Source organism: Sapajus apella, unplaced genomic scaffold (genome assembly GCF_009761245.1).
Source record: "Sapajus apella isolate SASKATOON/1434 unplaced genomic scaffold, GSC_monkey_1.0 scaffold27, whole genome shotgun sequence".
NCBI lineage: Eukaryota > Metazoa > Chordata > Mammalia > Primates > Cebidae > Sapajus > Sapajus apella.
This window is the reverse complement of record NW_022436967.1, coordinates 20,927,500-20,949,585: the sequence shown is the minus strand read 5'-3', so window position 1 is coordinate 20,949,585 and position 22,086 is coordinate 20,927,500. Positions and strand designations below refer to the sequence as shown.

General features: G+C 34.4%; 1 long non-coding RNA gene across 1 annotated transcript in view; it reads right to left on the bottom strand.

The window, feature by feature from the left end:
• Positions 1-803: 803 nt before the first annotated feature.
• Positions 804-22,086, bottom strand: part of LOC116560905 — a 79,563-nt gene continuing 58,280 nt past the window's right edge. Inside the window, exons 5-6 of the long non-coding RNA XR_004273199.1 lie at positions 16,600-16,761; positions 804-7,978 (exon numbers count right to left, since the gene is read on the bottom strand). This is a non-coding gene — a long non-coding RNA (uncharacterized LOC116560905). The remainder of the gene's footprint in view (positions 7,979-16,599; positions 16,762-22,086) is intronic.

Below are 22,086 nucleotides of genomic sequence, written 5' to 3'. Positions count from 1 at the left end.
CAAATATAAAAACAGAAATATAAGATCCAAAATTATGAAAAAGTAAATGGAAATAAAACACAAGATACACAAAAAAATCAAAAGACAATAGAATATAGGGCAATACTGCAGATTTGACAGCATCATAAAGATAATATAAAATGTGATGAATAACTTTAGAAAAATAAATTTGATAATTTCTCAAAAACAATAAAAGCCATAGCTTACTAAAGCTGACAAATGAAGAAATAAATTGTTGAAGTTTGATACCTATTAAATAAATTGAATCTGTTAACTAAAATCTTTGACACAATTAAATCTCCTGGCAGAGTTAAACTCACCAATACATTTTTCCAAATATTTAAGGAAGAAAAAAATATTTCAATCATACAAACTGTTCCCAATAAAAGAAAAAGAAGTCTTACCATCCCAATGTTTTTATCAGAATCTCACAAGCTTAACATCAAAACTGCACAGGAATATCATTAGAATAATACATCACAGAATAACATTAAATATTATATTATATCATATTATAATAATAATATTCACAAATAAGTAATTTTATTTCTTTCATCACCAACATTTTGCTCTTGTCATAAATTTAATTCCACAATACACATTTATTATATTTGCTTTAAACAGTCAATGGTCTTAAAGGAAATAAATATTTTTACTTAAGCTTAAAAAATCATTTTTATAATATATTTTAAAGTTCAATGCTATTGCTCAAATTTTTCAGCCTTTGCTTTTGAAAATATTTTTAGTTTACCTTCATTTTAACAGGATACTTGATTTAGTAAAGAATTCTGAGTTGATTTTTCTTTTTTTTTTTGAGTGACTTTAAGGTGACTTTAAAGATGCTACCTATCTTCCAGCCTTCATTGTCAGCCATATTTTATTGTTGGGATCACCCCATGTTGGGCACCACTGATGGGGTCACCATCTATGGGTGTCTGTCTTGTAGACCTTGACTCAGCAACAGATAAATAAAATACATTGACACACAGATATTATGCTTTACCAGTTTGACTGAGTGTGTCAGCATGGCTTACAGGCACCCTGGAGAGTGTTGTAAACAGTTGTGACTATAGGCCACCACCAGCCAGTGAGACTGGCATTTATTTAGTAAAGTTTAATTGACAAAGGCCTGAGTCAAACCACTAGAGGTTGAAGATTAAAAGACAGATTCCCATGCCCAAAGCAAACAACCATTAGAGGGTAATCTCCCTGGTCGATACCCTCCTCAACAGGGCCATCCAGGTCAAAGTTTAGTTTTAAGACCACATGAGTACACAAGCTAGCTAGGTAGGTTTACCTAAGAATATCTTTAGTTTGCAGATGTTTGGTTATTATGAGGCGTTTAGGGGTGTGTGTGTGTGTGTGTGTGTGCACGCGCATGTTTATGTGTTTAACCTTGCTTGCAGTTTACTAAGCTCCTTACACCTGTGGATTTCCATCTTTCATTAATTCTGAAAAATTTCCAGCCACTATCTGTTCAAAAATTTCTTCCCACTCCTCCTTTTCTTTACCTATTTCTAGAAATTTAGTTACAAATATGTTAGAATATTTGATACTAACTCATATTGTTATCTACCTAGAACATTTGATTATGTAGACAGATGGATGATTATAGATATAGATATAGATATAGATATAGATATAGATATAGATATTTTCTCCTTAAGCTTTAGTTTTGACCTGTGTTCACGTTCCCTCACTGTGTTTGATTCATTGTTAAGTCCATAAAATACGTTTTTCATTGTTAATACTCTTTTTCTGTTATGTTATTTTGATTATTTTCTTACTTTGTTTTTCTGTTAAAATTCCCAGTTTGTTCATGCATTTTTGTCTACCTTTCTACTAGATCAATTTAACATATTAACGATAGTTATTTTAAAGTCTAGGTTTTCTAATTCTAATAAATGAGATAAATATGGGTCAGCTACGATTGACTGTTTTACCCCTATTGCTTATGGTTCATAAGCTCTTGCTTCACTACATATCTTATATTTTTTACCACATATTAACATTACATGTTTAAGAAATATAAGTATTAAAATAAATAACATTTGCACCCAAAAAGGAAATATTTCTTCAGCTATCAGGTTGCTATGAGGGTGGTGGAAAGAATCAATATAATTTATGGTTAAGTTGGTTTCAGGCTCTGTTGCAGATCTAGTTACATGCATGTCTGACAGGACTCTCATTTTACCACTTGTTTAAAATTTTTGACTTTGAGATAAGAATATTTATTTCAGAATGGCTTGGGATCTGAGTCTTGGTCACACTCTAGAAATCTCTTTGTTTTACAGTTCAGTAAGTAAATTTCTGAACTGTGGGAGATCTACTTCTGCCTTATAGTCTGATATCCAGACTTCCAAATGACTATGAAGTTCTCTTTTCTTTTGAGCCCTGCCCTTGGCTTTTCACCTTTGAGGGGTCTTTCTCCACCCTACTGCATTAATCCTAGCCCACAGAGAGCCGCTACTTTGAACTAAATAAAGATCTGCTGTGCAATGTGGAACTTTCTCTCCACTGCCCTACCCTCCTACCAGCCTCCATGCATTTGTATGCATTTGGTGAAACTCTTCTGTACCTTCAGGGAATCTTTCAGAACCCTTTTACCTGCCCCTGTCCTTCAGCAGCAGTGTGGTGACAACATGCTCAGTGAAGGCTTTGTCACCTAGAGGATTTTCTCCAACCCTCTTGCCCTGCCTCCAATCTTGAGGTCACTACTTCCATGTACCAACTAACCTTGTGTACCTGAGAGAATACTTTTTCATTTCCTATGTTCTGTTTTTAGGCGGCTGAGTAACTGAAGGTCCCATGCTTCTGAGGAGTACTCTGTCAGTCACATTGTTCTTTCCACATTATAAAATGCATTACTAAAATGCACTCAGCGAAGGCTTTGTGTGAAACAACTGGAGGAAAGGCAGATACTGAGATTCCTTGAAAAACTGGTAGTCACACCAGAGCATACGCAGCCATTACAATTCTTTAAAAGTTATTCTGGGTTTTTCTTATGCTATTCTATGACAGGTTCACTCTCTTTTCACTGTATGTGGAAAAACAAAAGCAATTGTGGGTTCTTCTCTCCAAGGACAGGCTCCTGCCTCATTGAAATATAATTCACCTAGATTTCTATTCATCATAAGTTCTCTGATGGGTTTAAAAAAATAAAGCATCATAGTTTTGTAGCTTATTCAGTTTATCTTGTTACACCATAAACTTTTTCTTAAATAGGTAAAGAAAGTCCTAACTATAAAGAAAATATTAATAAGTATAACTTCATTAGAATAAAACACTTCTGTTTATCAAAAGATTCCATGAAGAATGTAAAAATGCCATTCATGAGTGGAAGAAATGTATATACATGAAACCAAAAAAATTTGTATCCAAAATATGTAATTTCCTTCTACAATGCAATCAGTAAATTTCAGACACTAAGGAGGAAAAAAGAAAAACCACTTAAAACATTTTAATAAGGTTGTTCCCAAAAGAGAATACACAAATGGTCAATAAGCATTTGAAATGTGTTATACTGTATCCTTCATTAGGAAAACTTAAAACCACAATGCACAATGTACTTCATACCCACTAGGGTGGCAAAATTAAAGAGCCTTACATTATCAAATATTGGCCAAGGTGTGGAGAAACTGGAACTCCATACACTGCTTATGAGAAGAAATGATTTTGAAATACTATTTATCAGTGTCTGCTAAAGCTTAATATATTATACCCTATGACATGTCTATTTAATTCTTAGGCATATAACTAATAGAATGTGTAAACGCATTCACTGAGCTACATGTGCAAGAATTTTTACAGCAGCCCTGTTTTTAATTGTCAAAAAGTGGCAGCAACCCAAATACACTTAAAGAGCAGATATTATAAACAAATTGTGGTATAATCATATAGTGAAATATTTTACAGCAAAAAGAGTAAAGTACTGCTACACCTAATGTGGGTGCATCTCACAGACATTGTGTTAACTGAAGTCAGATACAAAAGATTTCATTTTTACAAAGTGAAATAACAGGAAATGTAAATATAGGATGATACAAGTCATGATAACAGTTTTCCTGGTTGGTTATTGAATAGTGGGTATATATGTAACAGCCATCTTGATGTGCTCTAAAATAGTATTAATGTGAGTAGCAGGTATAGATATGTAAGCATTCACTTAAACCATACCCTAAATGTATGTTATGCTTTGACTATTTTTAAGTGGCAGAACTGAACCTCAAATCTGTAAAATCTCCCTCAACAGGTTCAAAATCTGCTGCTTCTTCACCAAGGTAAAATTAAGAGGTTTGTCTTTTCTTTTATTATATAGTATTTATTGTGACATCAAAAAGTCAGTCTTCTTGTACTTAAATAATGTGATTTAGTTATTTAATATGAAAACAAAAACTCCACATTACCATGGATGAGCAGATGAGTGAATGTCAGTTTCAGTCCTTTCTCAACTTTTCAGGTTATATTTGTCATCATTTCTTGACCTCTGAAGTTTGTGTCTTACTTCCTATCAGTTCAATTATACATTTAAAAAGACACATTAAATACACTATCCAGATTGTTAGATGTTCTGTCCAGGAATAGTTTATCCAGACACTGAGCGTACCAGATTGCCAGAATTATTTTAAATCTCATTGAATTTTTCAAGAAATTATTTCATATTTTTCTCTGTTTCATGCTCATAGCATGTCAGTTCTCTAGTTTTAATCTTATGTATTTTATAACTTCTGATTGTAAATTCATTTTCAGTGAGAATTACTTTCTATAAGCATTCCCCAAATCTAGGCTATATTTCAAGCTGCTTTTGTGAGAGCCCTCTGAATTTCAACTGTTCAGAACCAGCTTTATATCAATTTCTTGGTTCAGTGTTTCAGGACCGTAGGGCTAGCATTGTATTAGTTAGGCCCTTCAGCAAAATGAGTCAAGCTTGAGGTTCAGAAACCTCCTTGATAGCATTTCTTCCTTGTCTAGCCCTGCTTAGATAGCTACCCTTCTACAGCTTCCCAACACCTGTAGGCACAGTTGCTCTGGTTGCTCTTCCAAGATGAGGTAATCAGTAGAGCCCTGACTTATCCAGGGATTGTATCTGTTTCCAATATTGTACAAGGCATTATTCATTCTTTCTGTTTGATCATTAAAACCTCTATCTCTAAGAGATTTTACTGGTTCTTATAGCCTTGTATGTTTGCTACTTTGGCTCACATTCAACAAATATTCTACTTTTTTTGTTTCAGTTTCTGAAAATTGTTCAACCTTTTTTATTTGAAAAGGCAACTGTGGAATTTAAAAGGATTACATCATACCTGACATATATGTACATGGTGGGGGGTGTGTGTATATATACATGTGATGAGTAGGGTTGTCCTTCTACATCAGGTCAGTTCATCCTATTAACCAGAATTTTATTATAGTTACAGTTTGAAAAATATATATTTATATTTGAGGCAACTTAACTGAATTTCCAGAATCTTCTTTATTTGTATAAATACAATCTGCTTCTAACACAAGCATTTTAATAGTTTCAAATTTACACATTATTTGGAGTAAGTTCCAAGATTGATGGGCTAATCATCTGTGCCATTTACTTTCTATTAGTTGTAGAATACACTTTTTTAAATTCTGGATACCTTAGAATATTCATTAATTAGCTTTTGTTTGTAATTTGAATGGGTGTTTATAAAGGAAACATAAGGGCACACATTTAAATACAACAGTATTAGTTGAAAACCTTTGATTTCCCAAAATCAGTTCCAATGAAATAGAAGCTACCTACTCTGTAGCCAGCAGGCAAACTCAGCTAATGATCTGGTGATTTTATTTTATTATTATTTTATTAAAATTCTAGCCACTGATGCTTCCAGTCTTCCTCTTTGATGTGCACAGACATCCTCACAGACAAGCTCACCCAACTTGTCTTATTAAAACACATGATCCCACAGCACATCCAAGCTTCCCTTTCATGCACAGTGCAATATATACACATGCCTTTTTCTATCTATGACACATTCTTTCTTCTCTTTCCTTAAAACACAACACAGTCACTTCCCTCGAGGTATTCTATTTGTCTCTACCCACCCAACTCTGTAAAGATCAATAATTTTGCTAACATCTGATGCCCCTTCATGTGAAGTGCTAAGTTATTTATTGGGCTTTGTCCTTTCAGTCTGGAACTTTTCATTCACTAGGATGACACCTCACATATCAGGATTAGTAGTCTTTAAACTTCTAACTGTGAGCAGAGTTTTACTGTCACCTTCCTGAGACTGAGAGTTTGGTCTAATCTTTGCATATCCTGAAATACATATTTCTAGTCTTCTGTTAATCCTACTAGCAAAAGTTTTCTGAATGATTTACAGAATTTATTTATGTTAGCAGCTGATCTTTGAATTTTTGCAATATAGAATGTAGAACCTCTCCAAAGACTATTATAGAGGCCAAATTTATTTGTTTCAGAGAAGTTGTACCATTGAGGAACCTTATTTTTAAACTATTATAAAAGGTAATAATATAGTACATCGTTTAGGAAATTTCACAATTATAATTTTGAGAAGAAGCAATTTTGCAGCATAAATAGCAACAATGCTCCAAACCAAGCAGCTTATTCTATTTGGGAAATTTATTTTTGTCTGCTGAAATATGTATATGTATGTGTGTGTATATATATATATATATATATATATATATATATATATATATATGTGATAAGCACAGTTTCATTATTTGTTAGTGAAACATCATATTGTGATACACATGAGTTTATATAGTTTAACAAACAGCATACATCTTCTGTTCCTAGCTATTTATTTTGTTTACTTCAGGCTAGATTAAGAGTTTTTGAATTAATGTACCTCAATCTCAGAAAAAAAAAAATCAGACATTAAATTTCTCCAAAAGAGACACTTTTAAGAGAAAAGGTTACTTAACATCCGGAGTAAAGAACATACTGCTTTAAACACTATGTCCTGTTTAAAAAGGAGTTTCTACTTAAAATTGTTGTCAAATCTGGATTTTAATATTATCTTGTTTTTATCTCCAGAGTATAGTATTGATAGTGATAAAAGAAAAACTTTGGCCTAAATTTAAAGGAGTTTAATTGAGCAATGAATGATCAATGAATCAGGCAGCCATCTGAGCCAGAGAAGGCTCAGAGACTCCAGTGCAGCCACATGATGGAAGATTTATGGACAGGAAAAGAAAAGTGACCTATAGAAAATGAGAGCAAGGTACAAAAACAGCTGGGTTGGTTACAGCTTGGCATTTGCCTTATTTGAAGAGTTGGAACAGTTGGGTACTTTTGATTGATCAAAACTTAGTGATTGGCACAAGTGTAGGCTATGGTCTGCTTACACTTCCACTTGTTATAGTTCACAATGTACAGAAAGCCTTTAGGCTGAACCTTAGTTATGCAAGAAGGTGGCTTTAGGTTAAACTTCATTTAACAATTTCCCCCTTTTGGTAATTTTTTTTCACTTTGAGAGATTGACCAAAACTTTAGTCACTGATGTCACTATCACCATTGGTCTTAAAACCTACCGGGAAAAAGTACAATAGCAGGTTTTGCAAGGTGAGAACAAGGACTCAGTAGAGGGTACCTCCTTGTGCCAATGTATCCTGTTTACAGGAGGAAAGTAAATTCTTGTCTGTTCTAGGACTTATGTGTTACCTTAAAGTATTAGTTTGATTATGGCACATTTAACATGAGCAGCTCTATTTTAGTTTGGTCTGGTCTGTTGGAGCCTAGCATATGAGCTCAGTCCAAAACAATGGACTCCTGTAATTTTGTAGTAAAAATTCCCCCTTTTGGGCAGGTAGGTGACAGTATGACCAAAACTTAGGGCCTTAGCACCACTCTCAGTTACCATCATTTTGGGTTTCCAGTCTCAGTATGTTGCATAGATTATGTCATCCTCATGATGACACATTTCTTCAGCTCTTGTCATTCTGGTTGAAGAGAGGCCACTTGACATTCTAAAGATTGCTGTAAGCAAACAGTTAAAACTGTGACAGAACACAGCACACAGGTAGACTACTATTCTGACTCTCGGGAGGATAATGCCAAGAGTTTTAAGTATGCTCCTTATCCAGAATCCCCATAAACCAATCCATCTAAAATCAAATAGATCAAAGGATGAGCTAGATAAAGATTTTTTTTTTTGGACAGCCTTGCTCTGTCGCCAGGCTGGAGTGCAATGGCGTGATCTCAGCTCACTGCAACCTCTGTCTCCTGAGTTCAAGTGATTCCCCTGCCACAGCCTCCCAAGTGCTGGAATTACAGGTGCACACACCACGATACCTGGCTAATTTTTGTATTTTAGTATTTTGTATTTTTTGTGTTTTGTGCTTTAGAAGAGTGAAGATGGGGTTTCACCATGTGGGCAGGATGCTCTCGATATCCTGACCTTGAGACCCACCCACCTTGGCCTCCCAAAGCGCTGGGATTACAGGCATGAGCCACTGCACCCAGCCAAAGATGAAGCTCTTTATCTAGCTTAAAGATTCTAAGGGAGTCTTTAAGATTTACTTAACTAAGTAGTCTCTTTATTAATCCCCTACAAATAAATCTCTATAATCTACATTTGAGATATTTTTCCACAGGCCACAAGTACAGCAGCTGCACAGATTTGTTTAGTCAGTAAGTAATCTAGAGAATTCTATTATTTAGCATAGCTTTCACAAGACAATTTAAAGTCTGTTATGTAACCATAGCCTTTACAGTAGAATCTGCTATAAAGCCTATCATGGATACACTTCTAATCATTGCTTCTTTTACTCCAACCCATAAAAAAGGACCTAACAAAAGGACCCAAAAAAGGAGTGAATCAATGTTCTGTTTCTGACTGATTTTAAGGCAAAATATGCACCATTAAAGTTTCTCACCTACATTGGACCTTCCTCTTTCATCTATCAAGGAATGAAGATATCCATGTATAAGGCTGGCTGCAAAATCCTTTACAAATAAAAATGTACCCCATAAGTGCACACAACAGACCACCTTTTCACTTCTTTTGTTCATAGAGGCATAAACAAGGCAAAAATATTCAAGATAAATGTCTCATGATTGTTCAGAAGTCTTGATCCATGATCTTGGAAAACACTGTTCACATCAAGGATGCCATCATCTTCTGGGGAGAAACTTCCCTGGTTAGTTTTACTTTAAAATGGTGTACACTAATAGGTGTATAGTTCCAAGAGTGTGGAGGAACCCTTTTCAGTTGTGAGATTATGAACCTAAGTTTCAAGGTCTTGAGGTTTTGCCACAGTGTAGATGGCAAGGGCAGTCTTCTGATGTTCTCAGAAAATTCAATCTTTGTGTTCTAGACAGCAAAGGTGTTGACTGTCCTCAGTCAGGGAACTATAAAAAGCTTTATCTGGTGAAAATACAGTGTGGGATAATAATATTCTATTATAACATCACCCTGCTTGCATGGGAAATCTTTTATACAACCAGAAACATGCATTGAAAATTATAATTAAACAAAATCCCTCTATAATTGTTTAAATGGTTTATCAGGTAGTCAAATGTACTTGCAGCTTTGATTGTCTTCCCAGGAATATGGGTTTGACAAACAGAACATTAGTCATAAACTGTTTTAGCAATTTAGAAGTCATCTAACCAATATATTTTTAATTTGGATCACTTTATCTTTTTCATGATGAGCCATGGAATTCATAACCTTTAATAACAAAAGATGTAAGGACTTGGGAAAGAGAAGGTGGTTGTCCTGGTTCATGCTTAATTAACATTAACTTATGTCCTCATGAATATCAGTTGTTTCTCCAGTTTAGGTGCATAGCACTGATGAGTGATGGGTTATCACTGGCAATTTGACTTAGACCATGCAGTTTATTAAATTTGGTATTGGCTGATTTAATATGAACACCTGGCAGAGTATTTTCTTGATATTCAATTAATTTTTGTTCTGCTTGGGTTAGCAGTTTATAAACCAATCAGTCTTTTCATTAAAGTCCCAGGAATTTTTACCCAGTCCGAATGATATGATTCTAAAGTTACTAGGAACGTGTATTCAAGAGTGCTTTTCAGGGTCCATTATATTCTTTAATGAACCTCCTAAAAATACTATTTTCTAGGATTTGGTGTGCTTGTAAAGTTTTCTGAATCTGTATCAGCATTAAACAATTAACTGTGGAAATGTCTTTAAATAATCATAGTTAAAAACACAATTGACAAGGAAATGTTATTTCTGTGGTCTACAGTAACTTAACATAATAACTATAATTATGATTGATAGCATATACTCAGAAATTAGAACTTCAGAAATTCCATATAATTTTGGAACATATATTAATATCAATTACTAAAATATAAACTGAAGAAGGTTAAACATTATTTTTATTTTGATAGTGGTTTCCATGTAACTTAACATGTCAGATAATCCTGTTACCTCTCTTTTGGATGTTTCAGGGGCCCTCTGTAGTATCCCAAAGTTAGAGGCCAGAAAGGACCATTTTGAAGCTGAAATTTAATTTTAGGAAGCCTATCAAATATGCTAAAGGTTTAAAATACTTGATATTATAAAATAAAATTCCAGGTCACCAAAAGTAATTCATTTAACCAAAACTATGACTCAAAAATTTTTTAAAAACACAAAAACCTTTACTCATGGATAGAGGGAAGACAGCTTTTCAAACAATTAGTCTCTTGTCTTTCCCCTTTTTTGCGAGTTTATTGAAATAGCACACAAAAATCTTTCATTATCATTTAATATTACATGAAAACTTTGTTCAAGAGAGAAAGCCAAATTTCATCCTTTCATTAGTGTACTATTAATGCCAATGCCAGTCTTTGATAAAACCTTACAGACAAATTGATTCAATCTTAATCAGTCTGACCATAAGGTGAGATTCTGATAAGCCTTTTATGACCTCTTACAAGTTTTTGTTAAAGAGTTGATCAGTGCTCTAAGAAGTCCATGTTGAGGTTTTTTTCAGTGTTAAATTTAAAGTAAAAACCCTTTAAATTTAACCAATATGTTCATACATGTGATATATTTTATAAGATTAGTTTTTTTACGAACCTTCCACAACTTGCTCAAACCTTTAGCTTTATCTTACCTAATTTAAAACTATCCTTTAGCCCTCTAAATGAGGCAAAAATGTTCATTCCTTTGCCTTCTTATAATATTTTACCAAAAACACCTTTAACTCTCCTCACACACCTTGCATGTAAGAATGTTTCTTCAGCAGTTTCAATTACATGTTATAATGGTAACTCTTAGCAATTTTTAATTTTGGTGAATAACCTGGTAAGTTGTTTTATTATGTACTAGCTGTGGAGCCCAAGACACCATACAGAAGTGCAGATGAGGTCTGACTCTTTTCAGCATAGCTGGGGGCATAGGTAATGCCACATATCCCCAGGTCTTATTTGGAATCTAATAGCTCTGAAGCATTTAAGTTGAACAATTTTCAGAAGTCAAACTAGTTTATGACCTTAAAGCAATTAGTAAACCTAATATCTTACCTGCCTAATTTAGACCAATGTCTTTATTTGACCAATAATCTTTAAAACTCTTTATTTTCAAAAGCTTACTAAGGTGATGTGAACCAAAAGGTATTAGTTTTTATTTTTCTAACAAAATATTAAAGCACTTATTTTTCTTTAAGCCAATTAAGTAGAACTCTTTCATATAAGCATCACACACACGATACATATATTACAACACAGAAAGACAGAAGAAGATCCAGAAGTTGTAGGGTGTTTCATTTGCCAGTCTGTAAGTTTCTTAATTGGATTACTCACTGTAGGGTGGAGTCCCTGGAGGAACATGGCTAGGAAAACATGAAGTTTCCAAGGCCTAATAAGCAAGCACAGCTGGAAGGAAAACACAGATACCCCAAATTAAGGTTCCCATTTATATATCTCATACGGTATCCTCAAAAGAGGGAAGTTCCATGGAAGAAGACAGTGAAATGCTTTTACCATGCATTTTATTGCAAAGCAACCCAAAACTTATCAGCCCATTCTGTGATTATCCCATCGCCCATGGCAGCCTTATCTCAGTGGGACTGGGGACATTTCCATACTTTCTAGGTGGCCAGAAGCATGCTTCCTTGATCTAAAGGTGCAAAGAGCTAAGTGTTCTCCTATAACTGCCATTAGCCATCCCTAAAGTATATTTACCATTAGTTTATGAAAGGGATCTATCTGCTTTCAATTGCTGGGGTTTTATGAGGAAAACAGAGGTTTTTCCAAAAACAGGACCTGTGGTGCCTCTTCTGTTTTTCCCAAGAGTCTGAGGCTATTAGAAATGATCTTAGGTCCTTTCATATGCATTGAGAGTAGCAAGACAAAAATGGATACAAACAATTCAGTCAACCGAGAAGAAAGAAACTTTTTTCCAGAAAAACAAGATTTAAGAAGAGAAAAAAATCATAAAGTCCTTTTAAATATATACATAACTTGAATATCCACTTTCAATTAAGCTGACTTTTAAACCATAGCGCTCTTTTAAAAAAGTCCTTTTAAATTTTTTATTACCCGACTCCAGCCAGGCCAAATGGCCAATTTCTGCTTTTAAAGTTTACCAAATGTAACCTCACAGGTGAAAGCAACAAGCCAACAACTAAGGTTATGACTTAACCACAAGTGCATGAAGTATTTTCAAGGAGGTGGTTAACAGTTTTTTATAAGATTTAGAATCTCCAAAGGTAGCTTAGAAAAAGAAAAATTCAAGATGGTTTGTGGAGGGGAAAAGAATCAAAACAAAGGTCACACAGATATCCAACCAGAAAGGACTCTTTCCCTAAGCCAGGATTTAACCCAAGCCACCATTGTAAAATGGCAATGCCTTAGCTGCTGAACTACAGCACTGGGCAGTTTTCATTGCCTTTCCCAGAAAAAGACTAGGGCAGTCAATTTTGAGCCTGCAATGTCTTTTAACTACACAAGATAATTTTTAGACTTTACCATAACATGAACCCCGAAATTCCTGTTCCCCAGATGGCAAAGACCAAGGAAGAGTACTGCCATGTGCCTAGAAAGCCAAGCTTCCAAGGACATAAAACAAGATGAAGACTTCATCCAGTTTTTTTGTTTATTTCAGGGACCTGCAGCATAGTTTGTTACTGACCAGTTGCTGGGCCATCTTGAACAGCAAGCTTATGGGGTCCTAAGCCCATGTTCTATCTATCTTAAGGCACCCCTCTCTATGACAGAACAACATAGAAAGACAAATTCAAAGCACAACATACACTAGATTTACTATAGCTTAAGATTAGCCCCTCAAATACTTTTTCTCATTAATTAAAACTTTGTAAGAAATAGTGATTTTTACCATTACTCAACCAGTTTGCAAAGAGATGGAGTGAGAAAGGGAGACAGAGAGAGAGAAAGAGAGGTAGTCATTTGTCAGTAGCAAAGAGATCTTTTACAGCACTTCCATTAACTCTCATGTTTCCCCTTTTGGGGAGAAAAATGTCGCCATGTTTAATGATCCTGCACATGCCTAATCCTCTCACTCACAGACATCAGCAAAAAGTACAAGGGGGATTAATCCAAAGAGAATAGCAGTTAAAATCCCATAGTGTCAAATCCATTTTTAACCAAGAGAGACTTTACTGAGAGGAGAACCTCTAACCCAATCCCATTCTTTACCCAGGTAAAATGTACCCATTACTTACTCCATGTCAGTCAACTGGTGCTGCAGTCTATTTCCTTTGGATCTGGATAGAAACTAAGCTAAAATGTTAACAGGTTTAAATTTTCTTTTTATCAATTAGTCACTTAAGCTTTTTATTTGCCTTTCATAAAGTCTTCAAATAAAAATACCAAAATCTTTTTAGAAGTTTCTGCTTAGCAATAGACATCCCTAGATGAGAATAATTTGGGAACCCTCATTTTCAAATACACTTCGGTGCAGTTTTGTTCATTTGAAACATTCCACTTTAAGTTACCTTTAGTAAGATTTCACCACTTCTGTAAGACTTTGCTACATCTGAGGCCTAACACTTACGTCATGTATAAGCCAGAAGGAATTCCGTTCTTCAGAAACTAACATTCCATTTTTACCTAAGATACTGGCTTTGCTCTGTGGTTCATTTGATTAACTTTTTCCTACCTAAGTGCACAAGAAAAATGAAACAAAGGGGTAGAACACAAAAATTCCTGAGAGTTTCCAAAAGCCAAATTTTACACCCCCTGCAATATTGGCATTTACTATCAGTTTCTTTCTGACCCAGTCAGATGTAAGAGGCCTCTAACTGGATCCAAGCCAGTTAATTACTGCACCAGATCTGATCCCAGATCCAGTCCAGTTTATGTCATAACTTCCAAATCCAGTTTGGAACATAAATTTGCTCAAAGAAACCCAGAGAGCTCAAAATGCAAATCTGTGAAGCCCTGAAATACAACAGAGAACCTATGAGGAGCACTTGCTGCCCCAAGAGACCAACAGACACAAATGAGTCCTGTGGCTACCTCACGTCATCACTCAGTCCTCCTCAGGGACGTTGGAAACTCTACTTCAGATCCCACTTCTGACACCATCTGTCTATGAAGATACAATTCAACTTATAGACCAAAATTAAATCCGTTTTATTACTTCAAATAATATTTCAAATGTAGGCAAAGTTTCTCCTACGGAGATCCTAGTGTATACCTCTTTCTTGTCATGAATGTTAGAGACGATCTCATTAGTTCCATAGAAATAGCAAATACAGTTAGGATTATTTTTGGGCAATTAGGTATCATGCATACTAATTGCTAAGTGATTTATACAAAAATAAATATCAAGTATTTGATAGGTTCATAAATAAATAACCGGAAATGGCAAATGTATTTTCACATAGTAATATGTGTTAATGCACATATTACTAACTTTGTGTATATAGAGGTGTTTCAAATTACGTATTTTATCATTTCTATATCTTTCTACCTTTCTGTTTTTTATTTTGTCTCTTACCTGTATGATTGTTTTGTCTGTGTTTATGAATTTTTATTTTATTTCTAGCTCCGGGTGACTGTTTCAATGCAAATTTCCAAGTTTTAAAAACAACTTGAATAACATTTTATATTTTCTAAAGTTAAAATTGATTCATGTTCTATTAATGATGTCCACTTCATTTATTTTAATCATGTGTTCATCTTTTCCCATTGCATATATATTTTGATCTTATGCAGACTATTTCAGTAATATTTTATGCTTAATGTTTATCCTTACATACGATTAAATTATAATTTCAAACAATTTCTGCTTTCAAGATTGAAGCTACAGAAGGAAGTATATGCAATCTCAATGCACAATTAGTGATATGTTAAAGAAAATTGTTTCTAAATACTAAAAACAAAAAAATTCCCAAACATTTCCAGAGTTCATAAAAAAGAAATGTTAGTCCCCCCACCATCAATTTCACAAATGATGAAAGGTTTAAAATACTTCAAGGTGCATAAAAGTTAGAAATGCATCCTTTTGATTCACAAAATAGCTGAAAATCAATGACTAGAAAGAAATACTCATTTTTGACTATTTATTGTGTTGAACAACTGTCATTATGATCAATATGTCAAATAAGCCCATTTTTTCAACTAGTTCATCTATAGTTTAATAAAAGTCTTTCTATTTCTACTAAAGTTACCTGAAATTTAAAAGCCCTAAGAGAAAATTCTGTTCAAAGTGAATGTTCATAAAACAAGGAATTACATTTTTTTGTTGAAGCTTGGTAGCATTCCTTTCAGAGAATGTTATGATGATGTGTGTAACATTTTAATTGGATAAGTGCTTTGCTTTTGACCAGCATTTAATGTGGGAGTCTGGCACGGAATGACTTCAAAAGTATCAATTTTACAAGACTTCAAAGTTTAAACATATTTAAGATATATCAGTGCATAAAGATAAGGAGACAAATATGATTAGCATGATTCTAAATTTTCACAAAACAAAACAAATCAACACAAAATTCTGCATGTTTCTAGCAAATCATTGAACTAATGAGATTGGAGGAAAAGAGTTGTAAGATGGGGCTCCCCTTTTTACTTGATAGTTTTTCATGTTATTTAACTTTTTATAAGCATTTAGTAGTTTGGTGATTTTAAGGGATTATAAGGTTTGTGTGACTTGGCAACAATTTGGCCAATCATACAGATAGGTTTGGAACATGTCTGAAGAAGAGCATCAGAGCCTAGAGTATTAAGTAAAAAGTTGCATAAGTAGGCAAAAGAAACCTCAAGAAATTTAAATAAGCAAGGAAGATTTCAATCAAGGCTACTACAATAGAGGAGAAAGACTGAACCCAAGTCTACTAAAGGAAAAGTCAAGAGAGATTGTAAGTGCTGGGGTGAGCTACTGGGAACACACTGGAGAATGCTAGGGAGTATGATCTTTGGGATAGGATAGTTATTCTTAAGTTTGCAATTTTTTTCTCTGTTATTAAGCATTTGGTGTCTGTGAATTTGGTGTCCATTAAAGTCAGGCTTCTATTGTCCCACAAACTTAGAGGACTGTCATCCTTGATGGGTACATTTCAAAGGTATCCAACCTAGATTTCTAACACAGACATTCTTAAATTACAAAACTGGCAAGATTCTTTTAAAAGGGACAGAGTAAACATTTGCAATTTGAGTTTGCTGAAGTAAATACTTACCTTGGAAAAGAGATCAAAGGAGTCTGTGTTCAGGAAAAGCTGTCCAAAGTTCAGTCAAACTGAGGAGAAAATGAAGATCATCTTGATAATTTCTTTAAGTCTTCACTCCATAAAGTCAAGATTCCTCTGCTTTTCACAACACAAAGGATCCTGATAAGAATACTGCTATAACCAGATATGAGACACAATGCAGTTACGTATATAAAATAACATATTATTTAAGGGCATCTACTACTGCTAGAGACAAACAGAGGTTAAAACTAGAATACAAAAGTCAAAAATACAGAAATTTGAAGAATCAGTGTACAAACAAAAATATAACAAAATAATACAGTACTTAAGAAGATTCAGATGCATTACACAAAAATAAGACACTCTGAAATGGCATCATCAAGATGGCAGAGCAGAAGATACCACAAACAAAAATAACTTCATCCCTCACACACAAAAAACACAAATGTAGATAACTATCCACAAAACAAACAGAGTTGGGATGGCTAAGGGCCCATTTAAGAATTTGCAGCAACACAATGGAGGAAAAAAACACAGAGACTATCCATATAAGAAAACCATGCTGATGAGGTCAGCATGTCTAAGAGCCATGATGGATATAAAGAAGAAAAGCAAACATTATTGGTATCTGCCACATAGCAGGAACTACTATAGTCCCCAGCATACTGCTGCACAGAGGACACTGGCATCTTTAGCCATTAAAATAACCAAGAGCAATTTTCTCTAGAAAATCCCAGAGAGAGACATGCAGCTGCACACTTTCCCTACCAGAAGCACATGCTATTGTACCATTTTGAGACTGGAGCTTCCACCTTTCTCAACTCTTCACCTGCCCCTGATCTCAGAGCCACAGATGCTCTGCAAATGCCCATTCCATGTGGCAGCCCTATGCTTGCCCACATGTCAGACACCACAGCAATCACCATAGTGAACTACTTTGTACACCAAACCCTGTACACAAGGCCTTTCTGTGCCTGAGCTCTAGTCACCAACTCAGCTACTAGAGATTTCACACACACACTGAAGAGCTGCTGCAGCTATACACACACTCATGTTCCAGACCCCAGCTGCAAGAATGCACTGTGCCCACTGTTGCCTCAGATACCACTGCCATTTCCAGAGTGAGCTGGCATGTAAGTCAAGCCCTGGACATAAGTTCTTTCTGCATATGCCCACACTCAGGCACCAGTTCAGCCCTCACAGAGAGCTAGGCCCCATCCAGGCCTGTAGTTTTGCAAATACTTATGCTCCCACCCTTATTTTTTTTTAGCTGTTTCACATACCTCACATAAAAGTGCCTGTATCCCTGGCACAGGTGCTATTATAGCCCTGGAACCTAGAGTCAGGCGTGCCAGTGCTTTAGGCCCCAGCTCTGTTGCCCCTCATCAAATACCTGAGCCACTACCATTGCAGGAAGGACCACAAGGTGCACCCAATGCCAAGATGGAGTTCATCAGCCTAGTTTTCCTGGTGGGAAGAAGAGAGATCAGGAGGATCTAGCAGCCATTATCACTAAAGACCCCAAAAGTCCTCACTACCACTGTGAACATCCATAATATTAGTCAATGAGGATACTTACAATGTTGTCTACACTGAACTCAGCTGACAGAGCTGAATGAAGACTACACTGCTGTGTCCTCATAAGTGTCAGAACTTCTGCACACCACCAGCTAGTGTCTTTGGATTCCTCTATGAGAAGGTCTTTCTCCACCAAAATCCTTCCATAAAAGCCTAAAAGCAGTGATTGTTCTACTAAATGGGCAGACATTAACATGAGGCAACAATAAAAACAACAAAAAAGATGAAAAAACAAGGATACAAATTACCACAATAAAAACACAAGTTCCCAGTAGCTGAAACCAAAGAAATAAAAATCTAAGAACTATGTTACAAAGAATCAAAATAGGCCAGGCGTCATGAATTATGCCTGTAATCCCAACACTTTGGGAGGCTGAGGCGAGTGGATCACCTGAGGTAAGGAGTTTGAAACCAGCCTGGCCAACATGGTAAAACCCAATCTCTACTAAAAACACAAAAATTAGCCAGGCATGGTAGTGCATGCTTATAATAAATATCAGCTAATTGGGAGGCTGTAGCAGAAAAATCACTGGAACCTTGGAGGTGGAGGTTGCAGTGAGCTGAGATTGTGAAACTCTGTTTCAAAAAAAAAAAAAGAATCAAAATAATTGTTCAAGGAAACTCAGTGAGTTTCAATAAAACACAGAAACAATTCAAAAATCAGGAAAATTATAAATGAACAAACAGAAATTTCACACAGATTAAAATTATTTATAAAAAGAAAATTTTGAACTAGGGAATATAATGAATGAAATAAAAAGTAGAGAAGAGAGCATTGATAGCTGCTTGATCAAGGAGAATAAAGATTCTCTGAACTTGAAGGCACGTTATTTGAAAATAATTGAGTCAAATGAGAATAAATAAATAAAAAGGAATGAAAGAAACATACAGGACTTATGGAACTGTCTTGAGAGAGATCATTTTCAGATTATAGAAGTTTGAGATTGAGAAGGGAAAGAGATAGAAAGATTATTTTAGAAAATATAGCTGAAAACTTTCAAAACCTGAAAAAAGACATAATTAGCCAATCAGATCAAATGTCTCCAGTAGTATTCAATCTAAACAAGACTACACCAAGACATATTATAATTAATTATCAAAAAAATTAAAGAAAAGAGAGGACTCTTAAAGCTAAAAGAGGAAAAAAGCATATGACATGTTAGGACATTTTAAGAAGGTTATCAGTAGATTCTCAGCAGAAACCTCACAGGCTGGAAGATGCTGGAATAATATATCCAAAGAGCTAAGAAGAAAATAATTTCTAAATAAGAATACTTTACTTGAAAATGTTGTCCTGAAAAGAAAAAGAGAAAAAGGCTTTCCAAGACAAACTAAAGTTGAGGGAGGCTATCACCACTATATCTACCTTATAAGAAATCCTGAAGGAAGTTCTTCAAGTTTAAAGCAAATGACTATAACTAGAAGCATGAAAACATATGAAGGTAGAAATCTCATTGATAAAAGTATATAATCAAAATCAGAATAGTCTAATATGATAATGGTGGGTGGCAAATAACTAATATTTTTAGTATGAAGGTTCAAAGATAAAATTATTTAAATACCAGCTAAAGTAAGTTGTTAAGGGATACATAATATTAAAAGATGTAATTTGTGTCATCAAAAACATGAAATGTAGGGAAGGGGTATAGTAAAAACATAGGGTTTTTTATGCAATCAAAGTTAAGTTGATATCAGCCTCAAATAGCCTATTAAACAATAAGATGTCCTAGGTAAGCCTCAAGGTAACCACAAAGCAATAATATATAGTAAATACACAAAAGATAAAAAGTAAAAAACTTAAGCATACCACTATAGAAAATCATCTAATCACAAAGGAAGTCAAGAAGAGAGAAGATATGCAAAATATACATATGTGTGTATGTGTGTGTATATATATATAGTGTGTGTGTGTGTGTATACATGTGTGTGTGTATTTTCCCCAACAATCAGAGCATCTAAATGTAAAATGCAAATATTAATAGATGTGAAGGGACAGGTAGACTGGAATTCTGTAAGAGCAGAGTATTTCAGTATTCCACTTTTAACAATGATCTGGTCATCCAGACAGAATATCAGTAAAGAAACATTGATCTTGGACTATACTTTAGACCAAATGGAACTTACTGAACTATCCAGAATATCCCATCTAACAGCAGAAAAATATGTACTTTTTCAAGCACATACAGAAGATTGCACACTTAGATGATATAAAAATATCCACAAAATAAGTCTTAGCAATTCAAGACAATTAGAATCATTTCAAATATCTTTTCTGACCATAAGAGCATGAAACTAGAAATCAGAAATTAAAAAAAAATTAAGAAAATTAACAAATGAGGAAGTCAATCCACATGGTCCTGTACAACTAATGGGTCAAAGGAGAAATTAAAGGCAAATTTTAAAAATATCTTAACACAAATGAAAATGGAAGCACAACATACAAACTCTATGGGATGCAGAAAAAGTGGTACTAAGGGAAAAAGTTTAAGCAATAAATACCTACGTCAAAAAAAGAAAATCTCAAGTTAGCAACCTGCTGTTGTATCTTAAAAAACTAGAGAAAGAACAACTAAGCTCAAAGTTAGTAGAAGAAAGAAAATAATAAAGATCAGTATAGAAATGAAGAAAATAGAGACTAGAATAACAATTAAATTAATCAATAAAGCTATGAGTAATTTTTAAGAGATAAACAAAATTGACAAATCTTTAGCTAGACTAAGAAAAATAACAGAACACTCAAATAAATATAACCAAGAATAGAAAAAGACACATTACAGTTAATATCACAGAAATACACAGAATCATTAAAAAAAAAAACCCATTATGAACAATTATGTCTCAACAAATTGGATAACCTAGTAGAAGCAGAAATGTTTGTAGAAGGATGCAACCTACCAAAATGGAATCATGAAGAAACAGAATACCTAAACAGACCAATAACAACTAAAGAGGTTGAATCAAGGATAAAAAGTCTCCAATTTTAAAAAGAAAACATTCAAGAGCTGATACTTTACTACTAACTTGTATCAAATATTTAAAGAAAAAGTAATACCAATCCTTTTCAAATTCTTCAAAAGAGTGAGTAGAAGTATTTTCATACTTATTTTGTGAGGACAGCATTATCTGATACCAAAGCCAGAAAAGAATACAACAGGAAAAGTATAGGCCTGTGTCCCAGATTAACATAGATTCAAAAATTCTCCACAAAACTAGTCCAAGAGCATACCAAATTCAAGAGCACAATCAAATAATCATTCACAACAATGACATAGGATTTATCCCTGGGATTTAAGAGCACAATAAAATAATTAGTCACCATGATGACAGGATTTATCCCTAGGAATCAAGGATACAGAAATGTATAAATGTGGTGCCCTACATTACCCAAATGTAGAACCTAAACAAGATCATCTTAATAAGCACAGAAAAGGCATGAACAGACTTCATATTGGAGACACCAAAATGTTTGCAAGAAAAACAAAAATTGACAAATGGGATCTAATTAAACTAAAAAAAATTTCTGCACAGCACAAAAAACAAAACAAAACAAAAAACCTATTAGCAGAGTAAACAGAAAACCTACAAAATGGGAGAAATTTTTTGCAAACTATGCATCTGACAAAGGTCTAATAACCAGCATCTAAATAATCAAATTTACAGGAAAAATAAAATAAAAATTAGGCAACGGACATGAACACTTTCAAAAGAAGACACACATGCAGCCAACAAGCATATTTTAAAACAAAGCTCAACATCACTGACCATCACAGCAATGCAAATCAAAGCCACAGTAAGATACTGTCTAACACCAGTCAGAATATTAATAATAAGTCAAAAAATAACAAATGATGGCTAGGTTGTGGAGAAAAGGGAATGCTTATACACTGTTGGTGGTAG